The sequence below is a fragment of the Lynx rufus genome, unplaced genomic scaffold (assembly GCF_022079265.1).
Source record: "Lynx rufus isolate CCGP_SWC_20201006 ecotype Redwood Valley unplaced genomic scaffold, mLynRuf1.p SCAF_2, whole genome shotgun sequence".
Taxonomy (NCBI): domain Eukaryota; kingdom Metazoa; phylum Chordata; class Mammalia; order Carnivora; family Felidae; genus Lynx; species Lynx rufus.
The window spans coordinates 204,157,982-204,177,326 of NW_025814834.1; the positions used below are offsets into that span (position 1 = coordinate 204,157,982).

A 19,345-nucleotide genomic window follows, 5' to 3' on the forward strand; every position below is an offset into this window, starting at 1 on the left:
CGCGGGTCGTGAGTTTGAGCCCCGTGTGGGGCTCAGCGCTGGCAGTGTGGGGCCTGCTTGGGATTCTCTCTCTCTCTTTCGTTCTCTCTGCCCCTCCCCCGCTCGCTCTGTCTCTCTTGAAATGAATACATTAAAAAAAAAAAAAAAAAAGAGGGGCACCTGGGTGGCTCGGTCGGTTGAGCATCCGACTTCGGCTCACGTCCAGCTGACCAAGTTAATGAAAGGGGAAAAGCGAATCAGCCCCAAGTAGAGAGCCCAGCAGAAGTCACAGAGTACATGGGGTGTCTGGGGGGAAGGCAAGTCCAGAGCAAAAAGGCAGATAGGAGCTCAAAAGTGGTTGGAGGCCACAGTAGGCAGGGCCTCTGTATTGGTCAGAACTCCTGGGTTGCAAGAGACAGAAAGCCCAATTCCAAGAGGCTTAAAGGAAAAGGAAACGTATTGACCTCAAGAAACAAACAAAAAAAGGCAGCTTATCTGCTTCAGGTACAGCTGGACTTAGTGGGCTCAAATGATGCCACCGGCACCTGGTCTCCCATCTTCCTGCTTCTCCCTGCCTTGGCTTCATTCTGGAGCAGGTTCTTTCCAGATGGAGGCAGCCCCAGGCTGACACCCTCACGGTTCCAAGCCCAGTGGAAGGAAAGATTCATTTCTCCCAATGTTCAAACACAGATTCTGAAACTGGATCTCCCTGGAGCGGTTTGGGTCACATGACTACGCCGGAACCCTGCACTGTGTGGGGGTGGGGTAGAATATTCTCATTGGCCAGACGGGGGCCTATGGTTAGGTGTGAGCCCCACCCAAACGGCAGAAACTGGGGGTGGGGGAAAGGTGGCTTCCCAGGAACTAAAGGATTTGGAAATCAGAAGGAAGAGGAACAGGGGCGCCTGGGTGGCGCAGTCAGTTAAGCGTCCGACTTCAGCCAGGTCACGATCTCGTGGTCCGTGAGTTCGAGCCCCGCGTCCGGCTCTGGGCTGATGGCTCAGAGCCTGGAGCCTGTTTCCGATTCTGTGTCTCCCTCTCTCTCTGCCCGTCCCCCGTTCATGCTCTGTCTCTCTCTGTCCCAAAAATAAATAAACGTTGAAAAAAAAAATAAAAAAAAAAAAAAAAAAGAAGGAAGAGGAACAGGGGCCGAGTGGGCAAAGAAGGCAGGGAAAAGACCCTGAGGCCATGGTCCTTTGGGCAGTGGGCAGCCGGCGAGGGCTTTAATTCACTGAGCGGCTTAAATTAGATTTGTGCCTTGGGAGTGAAGAAGGGGGAGCGAAGGGGGGCAGACATGCTTGAGGGAAGACGTCAGTCCCTTTAAGAGATCTTGGAAGCCTGGGGCAGAAGGCATGGAGAAGAGGCCCAAGTGCAGAAGACACCGGGCTGGGGTGCCCCAGTTGTTACTGGAAGGGCTTTTCAAGGACCAAGACCACGTTACCCTCTTGCTATGGGCCTGCAGATGCCAGCAAGAGTGTGGGCTGAGGGCCCAGCCTCCCTTCCCCCCAGAACTCCATGACTAACTCTCTCCCTCCATCTGCTCCCACACTTACTCAACCCCCCACCCCCCCCACACACACCCCTACTCCAGCCCCGGGCCCCAGAGAATCTGAACTCCTGTGGCCCCAGTGCGGGGTGGTCACCTTGACATCAGGTGGCCGGGAGGGGGTGACTCAGCACCTTCACTTCTCCCAGCCTTAGCAACCCCTTCCTTAGTTTCTGACCTCCCACTCCATGCCCCTGGGGCCCGGGACACCACCTCGAGGGCTATAGGCAAGCCAGCTCCTCTTTGTGGTGAAAGGAGCCATTGTGAGATTAGCCTGAGAGCTGGCAGGCGCTGGGCTGGTTCACGTGGCTCTCCCAGAGGCCCTGGGTGCAGCCATTCCTGTTCTGACCGCTTGGGCCTTTCCAGAGAGCGGGGAGGAGGCCTAAGGGGGCTTGGGCTACCACAGGGCGCTTCTGGGCCTGCCTTAGCTAGACCCCAAGTATACGCTAGACATTCTGGTTTCCATCTGCCTTGAGTCTGAGGGAGGAGCCTGGAGGGCAGGCTGGCTGCTGGAACCTTCCGAAACTTGGAACAGGCGGGACTTGCCAGCTGGCCCCCAGCAGATCTGGGGCCTTCGCCAAACTGAAAGCCGTGGTGTGCTAGACCAGGCCAGAAGCCTGGTCCCCAGCAGCCCGGCCAAACTTGGAGAGCTGTGGAGGGAAAGGCAGGGCAGCGAGGCCGTCCAGGAAAGGTTATGAGGTTTGGGGGTGGGCGGTGAGAAAGGAAAGAGTTTCTTACGGTGTCAGCCCAGACTGCCAGAGACCTTCCAGACTGGGCCTGTGGTGATGTGTCATAACAGCTCACTACTATTTCTTGAGTACTTTACTAAGTGTTGGGCGCATTATCTCATTTAGTCCTCCTAACAACCACATAAGGCCGATGTTATCCGTCGAGCTTTCTTGTACAATTGTACAGGTTGTTCACTGCACAGGGGACCCAGGCAAGGGACGGGTGAAGGCCCAAACGCACCCAGTGCTGTAACCAGCTGTATCCCTGCAGACCTGTGTCTGTACAAAGGTCCCATTCCCCTTACGTTTCAGCTGAGGGAAGGCAGTCTCTGAGAAGACGAAATGACTTGTCCGAGGGTCCCACAACTAATAAAACACAGAGAGGGGCACCTGGGTGGCTCAGTCGGTTGGGCGTCCGACTTCGGCTCAGGTCATGATCTCACGGTTCGTGAGTTCGAGCCCCGCGTCGGGCTCTGTGCTGATGGCTCGGAGCCTGGAGCCTGCTTCGGATTCTGTGTCTCCCTCTCTCTCTGCCCCTCCCTCACTTACGCTCGTCTCTCTCTCTCTCTCTCTCAAAAATAAATAAATGTTAAAAAAAATTAAAGAAAAAAACTAATAAAACACAGAGGATTCAGATTCAAGGTCTGTCTGACTCCGAAACCTCTCACTTAACCACAACACTCTCTGTGTCCAGGCCTGTTCACTTATACTCCTACCTTCCTCTTTCCTTAGGACCCAACTGCTCCCAGTCTGCAGTATGGTGGGAGGCAGGACACCTGGGTCACACTCCCAGCTCTACCTCTTATCCACGTTTCCTCTCCACACCTCACTCTCCTCATCTGTAAAGTGGGTATGTCAATTAGAGCTCTTTAGGAGTAAGCAACAGAAACCAACTTGGGGGGGGAAGGGGGCGGCACTTGGGTGGCACAGTAGGTTGGGTGTCTGACTCTTGATCTCGGCTCAGGTTGCGATCTCGAGGTCCGTGAGTTGGAGCCCCGCTTGGGATTCTGTCTCCCCTTCTCTCTGCTCCTCTCTGCCTTGGGCTCGCTCGCTCTCAAAGTAGATAAATAAAACAAAAAACAAAAAAGAAACCAACCTTGGCTTGCTTCAGCAACGACGGCAGCAAAGGAATGTGCTGGAAGGATCTGAGGCTGCCTATAGAATGGAGGGAGGAGGTAAACCAGGCCTAGGAAAGGCCAGAAATCTTAGCCACTCAGGGATCCAGCAGTGGGGATAGGGACGAGTACCTTTAGATTAGTTCTGGAAGTAACTAATTAGTTCTGGAATTCATTCCCGAAAGAATGAATCAGGAACAGTGGAATTTCAGGCTTCCGTGAAGATGGTATTGGGCGGGGTTCTGTTTGTCACACCAAGTGGAGACACCCTCGCGTCCCCTGGGAGGCTGAGAGGGGAGAGGGGTAGCACAGGCACGGTGCCCCAACCTCCTGCCTCCAGGACTTTGCCACGAAGGGGCTCCAGAGCTTCTCGCTCAGGGGCAAGGGGCGGGTCACTTTTGAGATTTCAGCCACTGAAAGTTTCCAGGCAGAGGAAATACAAGCCGGCCGACAGGAGACACGGGGCCTCTGGACCGCTCGTGTCACAGAGCCTTTGTTGAAGGGACACACGGATTTGGGACAGTGGACTGAGGCACTGTGGGAAGAGGGCATCAGTTCTCTCTGGGCCTCAGTTTCTACCTCTGTCAAACGGGGATGAGGTCACTGTTGTACCAACCTCCTGGGGCCTTTCTGAGGGTCAAATAGGAAAATACGTATGAAAGGAAACCTGAGGTGGGGGTGGTGCCTGGGTGGCTCAGTTGGTTACTGTGCCTGACTCTTGATTTTGGCTCCGGTCATGATCCGGTGGTTTGTGAGTTCGAGCCCCGCATCGGGCTCTGCACTGACAGCACGGAGCCTGCGTGGGATTCTCTGTCTTCTCTCTCTCTGCCCCTCCCCCACTCGTGTACTCGCTCTTTCTCAAAAAATAAGAAAGAAGAAGAAAGAAAGAAAGAAAGAAAGAAAGAAAGAAAGAAAAAGGAAGGAAGGACGGAAGGAAGGAAGGAAGCCTGAAGAAACATAGGGCGTCCAGCTGCTGAATAAGGACTTGAACGTGAGCTTCACGGGCCAAGGCCTGTATCCGCCTCGTTCCCTGCTGTATCCTCAGTGCAGCTTCGCGTCCAGCATCCAGCAGGTGCCCCCAAATCATTTGTCGAATATTACCAGCTAACACGTCATATGGACTTATGTTCTAAGCACTGTTCTAAGAATTTTCCACGGATGTACTCCTTCAATCTTGACGACCACACGGGTTCTGTTGCTGCCATCTCCATTTAGAGGTAAAGACACTGAGGCACAGAGACTGAGTCACCTGCCCACGGCCGTGCCCTTGTAAGAGGGGGAGTGGGCTTTGAACCCCGGGCGGTCTGGCTCTAGGGTCTGTGATCTTACGCCTAACTACACCTGCCTGAATGGCTAACTCACAGAGTAAATACATGAATTAACGACTGTGGGTATTTACGAATGAGCTCGGGGGTTCAGACTTCTCAGAGCTTTGCTTTGGGAACGTGAGCTGAAGCTCCTCTCTCTCTCTCTCTCTCTCTCTCTCTCTCTTTATTACTCTGTCAGCAGGTTCTGGTATTTACGGAAGGCACATTGCAAAGGCAACGCCGTTCGTCCCCAAGTGGTCTTATCACCTTCCTCCGAACCTGTTCACCCACCCTCTCCCTCCCCCCAATTTCAGCTCCAGCTGTCACTGAGGACAGTTGCCCAGGACAGAAACTTCCGAGTCACCACTGACACCTTCCTTTCTCTCACCTGGATGGTCTCTGGGTCCTCCTCAAGGTCACAGCAGAAACCTTATCTCATACCGAGTTCATCCAGATGTCACCCCGGTCATCCAGGTATAATGACTTGCTGAGGCCCCCCCTATGTTTTAAGCTTTCATGAAAAGTTGGCTACCCTAGGGGCATCTGGGTGGCTTAGTCGGCTGAGCATCCGACTCCAGCTCAGGTCGCGATCTGACACTCCGTGAGTTCGAGCCCCGCGTCGGGCTCTGTGCTGACAGCTCAGAGCCTGGAGCCTGCTTCAGATTCTGCGTCTCCCTCTCTCTCTGCCCCTCCTCTGCTCATGCTCTGTCTCTCTCTGTCTCAAAAATAAATAGAAACATTAAAAAAAAAAAAAGTTGGTTCCCCTAGCCTATCCCACTGTGACAGGATTCATAGCTTGTCTCCTGGTCTGGTTAGACTATTGCTGCAAAATGAATCAACTAAAACTTAGCAGCATGAAACAACATCATGTTATTATTTTTTTCTCACAGCTCTGTGGGTCTGGTGGGCCTAATGAGGGGCTCTCTCTCTCTTAGGGTTTTTCGCGTGTATGCAGTCACAGTGAATGGAGTTGGAGTGATCTAGAAGCTTCCTCACGCACACATCTGGCAGCTGACACTGGTTGTCACTAGAATCGCAGTTGGGACTGTTGGCCAGCACACCTACACGTGGCCTTCCAGTGTGCCCTGGGCACAGCTCGGTGGCTGGATTCCACGAATAAGTGTCTCTAGAAACGGGAAGTGGAACCTACCGGTCTCTTAAGATTTAGGTCACTTCTTTTTTTTTTTAATTTTTTTTTTTTTTTACATTTATTCATTTTTGAGAGACAGAGAGAGACAGGGCACGAGTGGGGGAGGGGCAGAGAGAGAGGGAGACACAGAATCCAAAGCAGGCTCCAGGCTCCGAGCCATCAGCACGGAGCCCGAGGCGGGGCTTGAACTCACAAACTGTGAGGTCATGACCTGAGCCGAAGTCGGCCGCTTAACCGACTGAGCCACCCAGGCGCCCCAAGATTTAGGTCACTTCTATGGTATTCTGTTGGTCAAGCAGTCACAGAACCAGTATTCGAGAGGAGGGTCAGAGCATTTAGGGGCCACGTTTCAGAGCCACCACACCTGATCTCTCTGGGGACCCTTGTGGAGGGGTCGTTTCCCCTCGTTCACTCCGCAATCCCTCCTTTCCGTACCACCTTCTTCTGCTAGATTTAACACCCTGCAGCTCTCAACTCCCTTGAAAGCTTTTTCTACTCCACTGGCAGCCCAAAGGTCAACGCCTCTTGCTCTCAATTTTTCCCAAGGTCATGTGTCGAGATGCAGGAGACTCGTACTGACTCACCGATGGGTGATTCACGCATGATGGGCGAGAATCCCTACGCTGCCTGCGGCTGCGTGCGGATGATTTCTAGCCCCACGTTGGCCCTCTCTGCCCTCCAGCGTCCTTCAGCCACCCTGAGGCCCCCATCCTCCCTCCTGCCTGGGCTGCATCTTCCCACCAGGCTGCCAGACCCTCCCCCACCCTCAACCCACTCACCCCGACTCTTTCAACTGCCTCTCTCAACTCCACACCGTTTAGCACCCTGAACAATGAACTTCTCAGCCCCCTTCTTCCCAGTGCATCCCAGCTGCACTCAGGGAGGGCTCTCTTTCCACAATTACAGTGTCTTTGTAGCCAAGAGAGCTGCCGAACACAGGCGGGTCCCTCCCCTAAGGGGAATCCAGCTACCAGAATGTTCCCCCTGCTTCACTTGGATTTGGAAGGGCCCTAAGAGAGCCTCTCACTCAACATCCGACCCCCAGTCCTGGGAGCGGTATTCCTTCTCCCATTGGTCACAGATGTGCCGTAGGGGTAGTGTGGCCAATTGTGTGCGGGGACTTCTGGTCAAGGTGGAACGGCCCCCTCTGACTGCAGTGCCATTAACTAGCACCTTCTACAAGCAAGGAAACCCTCTAATCACTTCCATGCTACATGGTAACCACCAGCCGCACGTGTCTATGGAGCCCTTGAAATGTGGCTGGTGAGATGGAGGTAATGGACTTGAAACTTTAATTGATTTTAATTAATTTTAATTTCAGTAATCACGTGTGGCTAGTGGCTACCATGTTGGACAGCCCAGCGTCAGAGTCTTTAATATTCCAGTAAGTGTTAAGTGGTTTTTCCCAACATGTTTACCAAGGATTCTCTCTCTCTCTCTTTCTCTCTCTTTATGGAGCACATTTAACTCTTGTTTGTTTGTTTGTTCGTCTGCAGTCTGGGAAATGCTCCTCTGGTCCGATCCTTATTTGACAACTGATCCCAGGGAGCAGAAGGGACTTTCCCAAGGTGACACAGCAAGTCAGTTGCCCAGCTGAGACTTGAACTCAGACCTCTTCTCTCTCCTAGTTGAGCTTTGCCTCTCTGGCCTTTTGACAGCTTTCAGGGCTGAAGCCAAAAGAAAGAACAGACATTGAGTTTGCTTAATGTTCAAGTCTGTGACAGGACCTCACACATCCTTTCAATAACCCTGTCAGGTGGGAATTAGTCGCCCCAATATACGCATGGGGGAACTGAGGCTCAAAGAGAGGAAGCCGTGTATGTGGCCATGCCTGAAATGAGCAGAGCTGTGTCCAAAACGTGCAATCAGCAGGAAAAAGGTGGGGAAGCGCCAGGAAGGAGAAGAATAAGCCTCCGAAAACAATGAACAGAGAATTGGGGTGGGGGCAGGAGCCCAGGGAACTGGCCCAGGCCCAGAGGAAAATCAGGATAAGCAGAGAAAACGTTTGCGTAAACCAGAGACAAAAACGACCCCGACCATCACAGAGCAGGGATGGGCAGGCCTCTGGTCTTGGGCGGCCATTCTATAGGTTGGCTGGCACCCAATGGGGGGGTGGCCGGGGCAGCTGGTGTGAATGCTCTGGCCAACAGGGGCTGCTCTGACAAGTTGGCGAGTGGGAGAACCAATCGGATCCTCTCTTCTGGGGGGTTTGGAGGTGAAAAGTTGTTTATAGCAGCCAAAGACACAGAATGAGCCAACGGTTGGGTAGCCTTGACCTAAACCTGTGTAAGCGCTGCAGTCACAGACTTGAGCAAATGAGCAATGGCTCGTTGGAAAGAAAGGATGACATAAGAGCCTTCCACGAGTAATGAGTAATTAGGGACAATGCATAACATTGTGCTGTGTGGGTAGTAAGAGCTCCATCATGGAGATTATTCAAGACTTCTTGTCTGGGAAGATGGGGGCTGGGATGGGATCTAGACCAGCTGAATGGACTGGGGAGGCATCACTTCCTCCACCCTTCACATTGATCTTAGAGAAGCCGCGCCTGCTCCCACAGCCCTGGTCGTGGGCGGTGGGCGGTGGCCCCCGGCCCCCCGGGGTGGCTGCCAGCCCCAGCTGGTCAATCAGGTTTATTCTTCTAGAATTTTCTATTGAGACCTAGACACCAGCCCCCGCTGAGTGCTTGAACTGAGGAGACCCAAAAAGCTGGGCTGGAGACAGCGGGGAGCCCTTCCAAAGCTAGTGGACAGGGGCAGGGGTAGGGGGTGGCGCGTAATGGCATTTCTTATTTTCTGGTTTTGTTTCTGGCCCCTTGGGAGCTCTGGCTGCAGTGCCTTGCCCTTGCCTCGCTCAAGGATCCTGCCAATATCCCCCTCGCCCCCCTCCCCCATTTATGCCTAAGTGGGTTGGGCTGAGCGGCCTCTGACCCTGCAGCTCGAGCAAGGCCTATGTGACCTTGTGTGTCTGGGTGTGAAGGGACAGAGTAACTTTTGTGCCCGTGAGAGCCCATGTGCTTGGTGAGGGTATATCTTTGTGGACAAACCACTTTTCTCTGACCCCCAGTCTTCCCACTTGTGTGGGAGGGGTTGGGGGAGGAGAGAAGAGGCTCTTATTTAAAAAAAAAAAAAATTAATGTTTATTTTTTCAGAGACAGAGCGGGAGTGGGGGAGAGGCAGAGAGAGAGGGAGACACAGAATCCAAAGCAGGCTCCAAGATGTCAGCACAGAGCCCGACGCGGGGCTCGAACTCACAGACCGTGAGATCATGACCTGAGCCGAAGTAGGACGCTCAACCGACTGAGCCACCCGGGCAACCCCCGAAGGGACTCTTCTGATGGCCAGCTTTCTGTTGCCAGGCTACGTGCCCTAGGAAAACCGCATTCACTCATTCATTCTGCAAACGTTCACTGAATACCTACTATGCCAAGCATCGTTCTAGGCAGCAGGGATGAAGCAGTGAAAAAAACAGACAGAAACAAACAAAACCCTTTGTACAGATTGCCCTTAGTTTCCTTATCTGGAAAATAGTTGAACCAAAAACTCTTGGGGCGCCTGGGTGGCGCAGTCGGTTAAGCGTCCGACTTCAGCCAGGTCACGATCTCGCGGTCCGTGAGTTCGAGCCCCGCGTCAGGCTCTGGGCTGATGGCTCAGAGCCTGGAGCCTGTTTCCCATTCTGTGTCTCCCTCTCTCTCTGCCCCTCTCCCGTTCATGCTCTGTCTCTCTCTGTCCCAAAAATAAATAAACGTTGAAAAAAAAAAAATTTAAAAAAAAAAAAAAAAAACTCTTTGAGGTAACCCTAGGCTGTATCTGTCCACAAAACGCACCTGCCCCCGCCTATAAAACCCGAATCTGTACTTCAGGCTCCTGGAGGGGGTTGGGCAGGGGACCTGGAACCCGAGAGGGAGGCGGGTGGGCGGTGATGGCTCCTGGGCTCAGGTTGCAGACTCCGCCGGGCCTGCCAGCTGGCCTTGCCCTAGCCCCATTCCTGGCCACCCTTCCCCTGTTACTGCTCAGCTCTCCCTATTTGGCCCAGGGGCTGCCCCACCCACCCTCTCTGACTCACCTCCCCGGGCTTCCCTCACACTCCACCCTCGACCTTTTGGTGGGGTGGGATCCTGGAACACCAGGCGGTTAAAATACCTGCCCCACCACTTTCTGGCCGTGTTACCTCAGGCAAGCTTCTTCTCCTCTCCGCGCCTCTGTGTTTCCCTCTGTGAAATGGGGATAATAATAGTACCTTACATCATAGGTGATGGAATCATACGTGGCTGGCACACGAAGTGTTCACGTTTTATGACACACAGGCTCCTGATGGAGCGGTGGCGCTGGCCCGGGTTCCACAACGGGAGCCTCAATTTTGTCCTCTATGGAATGAGGATAACAAAGATGTTGGAAGGATAACAGGCGAGGCAAAATGCCTCTGCGTGTTTTAGAATTCAGCTCTGCCTTGAACCAGATGGATCACTTTGAGCGAGTCTCGTCTCTTCTGAGGCAGACCCTTCCTTCCCCTCTTCCTTCCCCCCTACCTTCTCCCCTCCTTCCCCCCTTCCTTCCCCCCGCAAGGGGACTCCAGGAGAGCCCCGCCCCGGGAGAGCTCCCCTCTAGGAGAACCTGCCCCAGGAGGACCCATCCAAGGAAAGCCCCGCCCCAGGAGAGCCCCCACCACCCTACGCCCTTACCTCCCACCTCCACCCCTGCTCCAGAAGAGGTCTTGTCCCCTTACCCAATGGTTGGTTCAGGCAACCCTGGCCAATGGGAGGCAAGAGGAAGTCTGCGGGGCCGCCCTGGGAGGGTCTCCCCTCTCTTACAATGTGTCACAGGGAAGAGAGAGTTCGCTGCTTGCCTCCGGACCCGCCATTGTGGGTCCCTGACACCTTTGCGGCCATTTGGGGACTGTGAGAGAGGGATGCGCCAAGGTGCCAAGAAAGGAGCTCACGAAGAGGGTAAGAGCCCTGTCCCGGTGGCCCGTGGAGTCCCTGGATTACCGAGTTGGAATTCGCCAAATCTAGAACTTTGGGGGGGGTTGTCAGATAAATGTCTTTATCGTTTAAGCCACTTGGGGTTGGCTTATCTGTTGCTTGAAGCTGACAGAATCCTAGCAGATAGACTCTCCTGAGCCTCAGTCTTCTTCTCTGGAAAGTGGAGATGATTCCCACCTCACGGTTGCTGTAAACATGATAGGAGGGCACACGTGTGAAAAGTCCAGTGGCCTCTGCCTAAGCAGGGGCTCCCTCTTGTTTTTCTTCTGTGAGGCCAGGACCAGGTGCCCCTGGGTAGCACGGCTGACTCACTTGCTCCCGCTGGGCTGGCCCCAGCTCCCCAGCGGGCGTCCCAGGCTGACTGGGTGGTCCCCATGGGTCCAGCACGGGGAGCGCCAACGCAAGTATCACCCCCAACCACACGGTGAATCGAAGTAAGCCAGGGGACCGGTGCTGCTTCTCTCCACAGACACGTGGTGGCTAGGGGCCCGGACTCCGGGGCAGCCAGACCTCCGGTCTGAGTCACAGCGGTGTCACGGCCAAGATGTGTCATCAGTTACATTCACTGCCTTATGGCTCAGCTGTTTGGTCTGTAAACTGGGAATAACAGTGGCACCTGCCTCACAGATGCGATTGAATGAACAAATGTGGTCAGATGCTTGGAACCAGTGAGCAGCTTCAAAACGGCAGTTCCCTTCATCCTTGATTCCCTAGCTTGGCCCGCGTCCAGCTTCCAGGTCCTTAAAAGCCTGTGACTTCAGCGGTCATCTGGTCCAACTTTGTCCTTTCTTTTTCTTTTTCTTTCTTTCTTTCTTTCTTGTCTTTCTTTCTGTCTTTTTTTCAGTCTCTTTTTTCCTGTCTTTGTGACTTCCTTCCTTCCCTTCTCTATCTCTTTCTCTTTCTTTCTTTCTCTCTTTCTTTCTTTCTTTCTTTCTTGTCTGTCTTTCTTTCTGTCTTTTTTTGGTCTTTCTCTTTCTCCCTGTCTTTCTGTCTTCCCTCCTTTTGTCTTTCCTTCCTTCCTTCTCTCCTTCCTTCCTCTTTCTTTCTTTCTTTCTTTCTGTCTTTCTTGTCTTTCTGTCTTTTTCTTTCTTCCTGTCTTCTTCCTTTCTGTCTTTTTTCCAGTCTTTCTCTTTCTTCCTATCTTTGTGCCTTCCTTCCTTCCTTCTTTCCTTCCTTCCTTTTTCTTTCTTTCTTCTTTCTTTTTCTTCTTTCTTTCTTTCTTTCTTCCTTCCTTCCTTTCAGTAGTGCAACTTCTTCAGATAAAATCTTATGTGAAGGAACATTCATAGCTCTTCATTTATAATAGCTAAAAACTGAAACAATGCAAACTGCCCTCAACAGGTCAATGGATGAAGAAACGGGCATTTCCAGGCGACAGAATACTACTCGGCATTACAAAGGGATGCACCACGGATACATGTGCCAACAGAGATGAATCTCAAAGTAATCACGCTGAGTACAAGAAGTCAGACAGAAGAGAGCACGTACCGCAGGCTTCCGTTTACATAAAATTCTAGAAAATGCAAACTGGGATGCCTGCGTGGCTCAGTCCGTTAAGCGTCCGACTTTGGCTCAGGTCACGATCTTGTGGTTTGTGAGCAGAGCCTGCTTTGGATCCTCTGTCTCCCTGTCTCTCTGCCCCTTCCCCGCTCACGCGCTCTCTCTCTCTCAAAAATAATAAACAAAAAAAGAAAGGAAAAGGCAAACTGGTATCTAATGAGAGAAGGCAGATCGGTGGTTCTTGGGTCACGGGAGGAATTAAAGGGCATGAGGCAACTCCCGAGGGGGATGCATGTGTTCACTATCTTCATTGTGTTGATGGACAATGCTTTTCAAATTGTACGCTTTGAATACGTCAGTTTATTGCCTATCAGTTTCCCCCCAGTAAAGCTGTAGAAAACAAAACCGAACAGACATCTCAGGTGAAAGCTGAGTGTGTAAGCGTTGAAAGTGGAGAACGGAGCCCCTCTGGGCGGTGGGAGCCGGGCCTGGAATGCCAGCTCGTGCCCTTGGCCTCTCCCCACCACTCAGGAATATCCACGGCACGCCTGGCCTCCACTGAGCGCAATCTGAAAAACCACAAAGGCTTCCGAGAAAGGGCCTTGCCCGAAGTCATGCAGACCGAGCCGGGTGCAGCCAGGAGCAGAAGCCGGGTTTCCTTCCTGTGCAGCCGGACTCTTTCCACTAGACGCTGGGGGTCCGGTGGGTGTTCGTCAAAGACCTCAGGGAGGAGCCGGCGACACCGTCAGTTACTGGTCTGCTATACTCTGTGCTCAGCCCTACCCTGGGCTCTGAGGGGAGCACAGAAGCAAGCGGGCCCCGGTCTCTTGTGCTTAAAGGAGCACTCAAGTCTCGCTGGAGGCAAGAAAGACCTGGAATTCAGGAGGAATCAGAGACACAAAATTATAAAGATGGCTTGGTGTCGAATCCCCGGGCTGGAGCACTGGCGACGGCCAACCGGGAGGACAGCGTGTGTAGAGGAAACTTTCTCGGGGCGCCTGGGAGGCTCAGTCGGTTAAGCGTCCGACTTTGGTTCAGGTCACGATCTCCCGGCTTGTGGGTTCGAACCCCGCGTCGGACTCCGGGCTGACAGCCCAGAGCCTGGAGCCCGCTTCGGATTGTCTCTCCCTCCCTCTCTCTCTCTCTGCCCCTCCCCTGCTCACGCTCTCTCTCCCTCTCTCAAAAATAAAAATAAACATTAAAATAAATTTTTTAATAAATAAAAACAAACACTGTTTCTCCAGCAGCCCAGGAAGAGGGACCGAGGGGCAGCACTTTGTGACAGGTGTGGGAGGTGGCTATTGTGTGAACCCAGGACGAGACTCAGGCCCCAGGACCGCAGTAGGCCAGTCCCCTCAAGCTAAAGTTCCTTATTTCAAAGTGCAGACACTGAGGCCCAGAGAGGGGAAGGGGCTGAACCAGAACTAGAACCCCGGCGTCCTCACTCCAAAGCTGCTGCCCCTCAGGAGGGCTGGGAAGTGGGTCTTCCCTCCTGGAGTCTGGTGTTTCTCTCCGTAGGACGGATGGTGGGGGCTGGACCTCAGGCTGGGTCCTGGTCAGTCAGACCAGGGCAGTGCAAAGACAAGGGCTGCGAGGGGAGGAGTATAGCCAACCCATCCAGGCCTTTCTAAGGCTGATGCTGGGTCAGGCGATGACAGACTTCCTCGCCAGTGAGCCCTCTGGAATGCTTGGAACTCAGTGGTGACAGTCCAGAAGTTTCCCTTCCCCTAGAGGGCCCTGGAATGGAGGGAAAGTTCTAGATAAGCACCCAGGGCTTTGGCCTTTCATCCCGCCCTGCCTCCTCTCTCCCGGGGACTTCGAGTGTGCGGGGGCGGAAAGAGCCCCGCTGGGACGCGTGGCCCAGCCTCGTGAGCCTGCCCACTTCCTGCCCCACCTCCTGCGCTGGGATTAAGGAAAACGACGATGTCTTACATTTAGACAACGCTTTGCAGCCCACAAGGAATGCTCACATCCTTCTTCACTAAAAATGTTCCTCCCCAATCCTCACAATGCAGAGGAGAATCATTATCCCCATTTCACAGACAAGGAAACAGAGGCCCGCAGAGATGCGTGGTTTTCCCTGGCCGCGGAATGAGGAAGGGCTCAGAGTTTGTTCAAGAACCCAAGGCTCCGGCCTAGCTTTGCTCCAGCCAATTCCTACCCTCACGCCCCTGTAAATACCAAGAGGGGGCGTCGCGTGATGAAAAGCACGGGCAGGCTCTGAGACATTCAAGCTGCGTCGAGTCCCAACTCTACTGACTTTTGCTGCATTTTCTGTAGTTCCTTCACCCTCCGGGTTTCAGTTTCCTTATCTGTAAAAGGGGGTAATAATAGTAACCACCCATTAGGGTTGACGTGAGAATGAACACGACGGTCACACATGAGGTACTCGGCACACGGTGGGCAGAGAGCACTCAGTAAATGACAGTGGCTGTTTTGTCACGGGCCCTGGAGGTGAAACCATGTCGGGCCTGCGGCTCTCTGCCTTGTCCCAGCTCCTCACTGAGTGAGGCTTCCTCCTTAAATTTCCGGTCTCCTTTGGACAGAAGGGAACTAGGAAGAACCCGAAGCATCTCAGACGCGTGAAGTCCAATCTGCTACTTTCATACGGAGAGAACCCCGAGGCCCGGAGAGGAGCGGGGACTTGCTCAAGGTCACACAGCAAGGCAGGGTGGGAGACTGACCTAGAATTCTTGCGATTCCTCCGTCCCCGTCCCCTAAAGGAGGACTGACCAGGAGAAGCCTGCAAATTGTTGCCCAATGTTTAAGGGCAAATCCAGGATGTAAAGGTCGTGTCTTAACAGAAGCGGCAAGTGGAGAGAAGAACGTGCTGGGTCAGGAGTCAGGAGCAGTGGGGGTTTCCCACGGCCGTCTTCACCGGTGGCCACGGAGCCGGGGCACATACTTTGGTGTAGGATAAAGGACCAAAGGCACGGAGGGCCTGTCCTGCGTCTCCTGGAGCCTGGGCCCGGCGCTCGGCACCGCACTTCAGAGGGACACAGTCAAACCAGGCAGATCTAGAGGAGATAATAAAGATAAAACCGCTCCCCGTGAGGCACTGGGGGCATTAATTAGGGTTCGTTCATTTGCGGGGATCAGAAAACCCAGCTCAAACTAGCTTAAACGATAAGGGGACTTAACCAACACTAACAAACTACCTACCTAACTCATAACGTATCAGAGAGTTCAGAGAAGGGTCCTGAGGTATGAGCTGCTCCAGAAGCTCGAGTGATGGCGCCACAACGATGACTTAAAACTAGTCTACAGGTTCTTTGACACTCCCTTCACAGGAAGCCTCATTATCCTCCCCCTTGAATTGTGGGTCCGACTTAGTCACCAGAGCCTAGAAAAAAAGTGGAAATGACAGCACACCGCTTCGGAGACTAGACCGTTGGCTCCTTGCCTCGTTCTTTCTCCTCACTCACTCCGGTGGAAACCGTCCGCCACGGAAAGGACCACCTAGCGAGGGACCGAGGCCTCCCGCCCGTGGCCACGTGAGTGCGCCATCTTGGAAGCGGATCCTCTGGGCCCAGTCAAGACCGCGGATGAGCGCGGCCCTCGCCAACCTCTCCCTACGAACTCGTGAGAGACCCCGAGCCGGAACCACCCGTCTAGGCCTCTTCGACCGTGTGGAGTGATTCGTTGCACAACAATAGTTAATAAAACCACGGACTGGCTTCTATGTCTCTACAGAGTCTCTGGGTGCTGCCTTCCTCTGTACGTGGGCCTCATCCTCGAAAGGAATTCTCTTTTGGCAATGGCTGCCGTGCTTCTGCCCTCCTATCCCCGGCCCAGGTTGTCCAGGGAAGCAAGCCCTGCTGCTTCTCCGGACAAATCGCTGGCTCTGACTTAAGTGTCCACTGTTGTCCCTGGGAGTGTGGTGATGCGGTACTTGGCCTAAGCCCTCTGAGCCCACTCTGGAGCTAGAGGTACCACCATCACCCAATCACACGGCCTCCCAAGAGGGCCGAACACGGCTCTGATGGCGGGGGAGATGGGGAACCGACGCTGGGAAGCCGCGAAATCGCCATGACATCAAGGTAGTGGTGGTGGAATGATCAGGAACAGGAGGGTCCTCCCCGGCCCCACGGCATCCTCCAGGGTATGGGGATAGCGGGGCTTAGAAGTTAAGGTGTGAGCTCTGGAGTCAGACAGGATCCAAATCCTGGTTCTACCACTCACCAGCTTATGTGACGTCTCTGTGCCTCAGTTCCTTCATCTGTAAAATGGGGCTGGCGCGCCCAGGCACACAGGTGGAAGGAGGAAATGAGGTGCAGTGAAGGCTCGATAGATAAGTCCTATTATTCAAAATATTCACCGAGGGCTCACTACCGCTCAATTGTCCCTTGTCGCGGCCAGACCGAGAGGCACCCCCAAAGGAAGAAACTATGGGGTTGTGTCTTTGTCTCGGTAACCCCAGGGCTTGGCACACAGGCAGTTCATGTGTGCATGGCCGAGATGAATCATTTGGAAAAGGGAGTAAATGTTCTTTGTGCCTCCGAGGGACAGAGGGACAGAGCTCAGCCCAAGGCCAGTGCGTGCAAGTTTTGGGAATCAGGATGCAATTTGCTCTAGAAAACTTTTTTTTTTTAATGTCTCTTGATCTTTGAGAGAGAGAGAGAGAGAGAGAGAGAGACAGAGTGCGAGCGGGGGAGGGGCAGAGAGAGAGGGAGACACAGACTCCGAAGCAGACTCCAGGCTCCGAGCTGTCGGCACAGAGCCCGATGCGGGGGTCGAACCCATAAACCGTGAGATCCTGACCTGAGCCAAAGACGGGACACTTAACGGACTGAACCACCCAGGTGCCCCTAAAGGAGAACTGTCAAATAAGAGTGGAGCTATCCATAGGTATACAAGAACCCAAAATGAAAGACGTATTTGCTGAGACTAAGCCTGTTTGCACGTCGTCTCCTTCGCTCCTCACAACCTTATGAGGTAACTACTCTGATTAGCCCCATTTCCCAGGTGAGGAAACTGATGCTCAGAACAATGGAGCTTGTTCACTAACTCGTTCACCAAATGAGTGCCCCGCCTGTGCCAGGCCCCGGGGATTCACTCATAAAACAGACGGGGTTTAAGTCACACCTGCTAAACCAGGGGCAAAGCTGGGACGTTGGAGCCGAAGTGCATGACCATTACATGGCTTCCTTCCAGAAGAGGATCCTCCTAGAGTAGTGCGTTTCCAGCCACCAAAGGTGTGTGGGGTCAGAACTGGAGAGAGCTGGGGGGTAGCCGGGAAGAAATTCCAGTTTGGGATGTACTGGAGCCAGGGGGCTGCGAGGGCCCCTGTGGCTGTCAAGCTCTGGAACCCTGCGGGCAGCCTCTGAGCACTGGGGCCTCCCGCGGCCAGGAAGCAAGACAGGGATGGAGGGAAAGGGAAAAGAGAAGCGGGGGAAGCCCCCCGAGGACTCCCTTGCAGGGCGGCAGCTCCCGCTGCAGGCAGCCGGGGTCGGGGCGCCACCTGGTGGAAGAATGTTAGAAAGCCGCTGAAACAGGCGTTAGAGACCCCGAGATGGAGGGATGAGAGGTGGAGCGACACACGAGTGTGTCGCAGGGCTGGGTCAGGAGCCCTTCCTCGGCGTGGCAGACCCTTCTGTGCACAATACCGTATTGAACGTGACACAGCGTAAGAACTTTTTTCCCCTCTACGTTGTAAACTCTGTGAAATCGCGACGCGTCTTTACAAATGAGTGGGATGCAGAGCGTAATGGATGGCATTGCAGCCTACAACGGCCGGCCCCCGGGATTTGACGAAACATGGTCGCAACTCCCGTTGGCGGGGTCCTCCTGATGTGCCGGGCACAAGCCAAGCCCTTCATCGTCTAACCTGAATCCGTGCCCAACTTACGGGAGAGGAAAGGGAGGCTGAGGGAGGTGAAGTTACCTGCCCGGTCCCAGCGCCCGTGGTTGAAAAGCTGGCCGCAGAACATTGTCCTTGTTCATTTCTGCACCGCCTTGCTGTCCGGATCCTATGCCTCCAGTCATATGGTTTTATCATTGCTGACCGGCCCTCTGTTCCCACCCCTTTCCTGTCAAATGCCGTGAGCGCCAATGGGGCAGGGACTACGTTTTGTTCATGTTAGTCCTCCCCCAAGCCCTATGAGGGGCATACCATCGTTACTAATTTTCCTACAGAGCCAAGGGTTTCAACAGAGAAGCATCTAAAAATCTTTTTAAATCACTAGGTAAGACGTATACCAAAGGGAGAACTGTAGCTGTGGTTTGCTAATGGCATGGGGTGATTTATCGAATTTCCAAATGTCCTGGTTATAGAAAACATTTACAATGTACTCTGCAATTTTAGTTTAGGATATGCCCAATGAAAAAAAGAATTATTAAACATTATTGTATATATACGGTATGAGCCTGATATGTACTTCTAAATAGGTAAGAAAAAGACCTGGTTTGTTCCATATATTAGACGGGGGGAGCTCAGTGGGCACTGGGCGTAGTCAGGTAGAGAACTTGACCTGACACAGGTGCCCTTGGTTATATTAGGACGGTATGATTGCCAACAATTTTTTTCTCTATATTTTTGTTTCCCAAATTCTCTGAAAGTCAGCATATGTTTTCCTTATAATTAGAAAATATCATCTTATATACATTCCTAAGTCCAAAAAGGATTTGGACATTAGGAGAGAACATTCCAGAGAATGGCAAGAGAAAAACAAGAGAATTGAAGCGGGCGATCACAGGATAGGAGCCCCGAACCGGCCTTGAGCACCTGCCAGGTGCTCAGCAAACCCTGGCTGCTTGGGTAGATCCTGCCGGTCTGGGTGGGCTTCTCCCTCCTGGTGGGGCTGAGCCCACTCAGACTTATTACCCCTCATTGGTCATGTTGGCTGCGTAGGCCAAAGCCTCTGTGCTTAAAATGCCAGAAGGGTCCCTGCCTGGTTGTGCACTAGGGAGGATCTTGAAAGAACAGATGTCGGACTCTCGGATCCACCAACTTGCATGTGTCTAGATGGGGTTTCTCCTTCCATATTACCGATACCCACGGAAAGCTGCTTCACCCCTGCTCCCGAGGCACTTGGCAGAT

General features: G+C 53.3%; 1 long non-coding RNA gene across 1 annotated transcript; it reads right to left on the reverse strand.

Annotated features, from left to right (window-relative positions):
- Positions 1–14,500: 14,500 nt before the first annotated feature.
- On the reverse strand, positions 14,501–18,261 carry LOC124514521 (uncharacterized). Its single transcript, XR_006962622.1, has 3 exons — positions 18,191–18,261; positions 14,991–15,323; positions 14,501–14,618 (listed from the first exon to the last, which is right to left on the reverse strand). It is a non-coding gene; the product is annotated as an uncharacterized LOC124514521 (long non-coding RNA).
- Positions 18,262–19,345: the final 1,084 nt, after the last annotated feature.